Source organism: Xenopus tropicalis, chromosome 1, assembly GCF_000004195.4.
Source record: "Xenopus tropicalis strain Nigerian chromosome 1, UCB_Xtro_10.0, whole genome shotgun sequence".
Classification (NCBI taxonomy): domain Eukaryota; kingdom Metazoa; phylum Chordata; class Amphibia; order Anura; family Pipidae; genus Xenopus; species Xenopus tropicalis.
This window is the reverse complement of record NC_030677.2, coordinates 142,993,920-142,996,936: the sequence shown is the minus strand read 5'-3', so window position 1 is coordinate 142,996,936 and position 3,017 is coordinate 142,993,920. Positions and strand designations below refer to the sequence as shown.

The 3,017-nt window shown below is 38.6% G+C and overlaps 1 long non-coding RNA gene across 1 annotated transcript; it reads left to right on the top strand.

Moving 5' to 3' along the window:
- The first annotated feature begins 307 nt into the window (after positions 1-307).
- On the top strand, positions 308-1,935 carry LOC116406741. Its single transcript, XR_004219783.1, has 2 exons — positions 308-1,562; positions 1,682-1,935. It is a non-coding gene; the product is annotated as an uncharacterized LOC116406741 (long non-coding RNA).
- The last annotated feature ends 1,082 nt before the right edge of the window (positions 1,936-3,017 follow it).

Below are 3,017 nucleotides of genomic sequence, written 5' to 3'. Positions count from 1 at the left end.
TGACGCACCTCGCAGTGCGGCTGCGCTACAGGCATGCGCGGGATCCAAGCAAGCCGTACAGGCCGTTCTGAGCATGCGCGATGAGTCAGAATTGCTTACGCGTCATGTGATCCCTATGCTTGCCAACACTCCCCCCTCACGTGAATCGGCGAGTTTGTCGGGTTTCTTGGGAAGAAGCCATGTGATTCGTGAGGGAAGGGAAAACAATGACAGTATGTTAACCCACTCCCTGTATTCGTTCCCCATAAAGTAGCGCGTATAAACAGAAAATCACAGGGACTTCGCACAACTTGCTCTGAGAGTCCTTCATCAGCTTGACTTCATCATGAAATGGGTGGGAAGGTCCTACCTGGGAGGGGGATTAACCAAAACCCATTTATCAACAATGATTTTTTTTTTTTTAATAATTATCGCTCAGAAAAGGCAGGTTCATAGTTTTAATTTGTAGCTTTGTGGGGGTAGTTCACCATTAATGTTATTTGCATGAACTGTCTGGAAATTCATTTAAACAGGTAGTTCATCTTTAAATTGTCTTTATTATGTTATAGAATGTATTTTTCTTAGTCACATTTCAGTTGGTCAATTTTTAATATATTTTTTAATTATTTGCCTTCCTCTTCTGCTTCTTACCAGCTTGCAATTTCAAATGCTATCTAGTTGTTAAGGGTCACTGGAATAAAAAACCCAGTTGCTCTACAAACTACAAATTTGTTAATGTATGTGCTGTGTCCTCACCCCTGTCTGCCTCAGTGTGGTCCTCGGCCCCAGCGCTCTACCACGTGACACTGCCCAACACTAATGATGCTGCGTCGGCCAGTGGACGCGGTGACATGATGCACCGGGGCCGAGGACCACACTGAGGCAGACATGTAGTAGCCAGGGGTAAGGATGCAGCGAGGGCCGGGTAAATGACCTTGGGGGGCCACATCAGGCATGTGGGCTGTAGTTTGAGGACCCCTGCTGAATATGATTCATCTGTATATTTCAGCCCTTTACTATTCATCTTATAGTCTCTCAGCCAAACCTCTCCCTGGTTTCTATAAAAAAAAACTGAACAACAATAACCAGATAATTCCCAGCTGGAGAACTCCTTAATATCAAGTTAAATAATTCAAAAACAAAAAATATTCAAAGAGTAAATTTAAAATACACCTTTAAACGTAAAAGAAAAAAGTTTGGCCCATGGTTCTGTATTTTTTTTGGGGGGGGATGCAAATACGCATTTTGTATGAGAAACTGTACCATGATGATGACCTCATCTGCACATGTATAAGCTCCTTGACCAGTCCTGAATAATATAAAGTTTTGCTTCCATAATGGCATGACTAGCTGGTCTGTTAGTGATGAGCTTTACTGTGACATATATACCAATTTGGGCCCATGGTTTTCTGATTCACAAAAATATTGTTTAACAAGCAGATTTTTATTAGATGGCAAGCCCACCTTCTTATATTGCTGTTCCTCCCCTGTTTAGGCCCATGTCCTTGTGCATTTTGAGACCGCTGGTTCCCCCTGCCTAGGAATTTGAGAAAGGGTGCCTTTGACACTGAACAGAGCCTACAGTGAGAACAATGAAATGTTTTCTAGTAATCTTTCTCCTTGCTTCTTCATAACATCACTCTATGCTGTGGAAAGGGAAGGTGCATTTATATAACAAAAAAATTCACTTTTACCCTTTCAGTGACTGTCGATTTGCCATGATAAGGAGCAACTGCAGTTCAACACTGTTGCTCCTCTTCACTTCCTCATCTTCCAGTGCCCTATACACTGGCTGACTGGTGCATCAGAAGAAGGAATTTTCAAAATATGTCCAATCTTCTGCAATTTTATAGGATCACAAGATGATCTGTCAAAATTGCCCTCCAACCTGGCACACGTGATTAGATGGATGAGCAGTACGAACAAAATAAATTGCACTGCCTGCTCAAATCTAAATCTATGGCCTTTTAAAGAGGGTGTTAACTTTTTAGCATGATGTACAGAGTAATATTCTGAGACAATTTGCAGATGGTCTTCTTTTTTTATTATTTGGTTTTTTTTTTCAATTATTTCACAGCTCTTCAGTCCGGAATTTCAGCAGTCATCTAGTTGCTAGGATTCAAATTACCCTAGCAGCCACTGGTTTGAATGAGAGACTGATATATAAATAGTAGAGAACCCAAAAAAAAAGAGAGAATAAAATTGTAGCCTTTAGAGAGCAATAGTTTTTTTGGCTGCTGAGGTCAGTGACCCTCATTTAAAATTTGAAAAGATGTACAAGAGGAACATAAATAATTAAAAAAATAAATAAATAATGAAGACCAATTGAAAAGTTGCTTCGAATGGGCCATCCTATAACATACCAAGTTAAAGTTGTATCAGAGCACACACTCGATTATTATTTATAAAAAAAAAAAAAAACAGGCCATTTATATTTTTCTTGGAGTTGCAAGGTGATTCCAAAATTCTTTATGTGATGTCACTATAACATTTATTACTTTCTTATTTATGACAAACTGCATAACTGATAAATCAGTATTGTAAGCATTATGGAGTAGAAAATTGAATTATACTGGACGGAGACCTCAGGTAATACAAGTGATATAATATGAAATTAAATATCTGTTATATTGATGCTGTTTTCATGCATCATAGTGTAAGAACCTTAAAATGATCATAAAACAATTTGCCAGAGTGGCCACTAACTAACTCTTTTCCCAATATCCTCACTCTTTACACTATCACTGTTCCCTACCCACCATTTTGTATAAGGGCAACACAATATTATTATAGCCTGTTAATTCTGTGCAAGTACCATCAGGGATCCACTGTCTGAGTGTGCTAAACAGACAATTCCCATTAAAATTCAATATTTGTATCTGTATTTAATTTGTTGGTTTACCTCGTGCTTGGGTAAATAAGACTAGAATAGGTTAATCTACTGTATAAGAGTTTGGATGCTCAATTAAAAAAAAAATCAGAAAATGTTTTTAAAGCACTGTGCACTAGCAGGATCCAACATGGCCACACTTAACAGA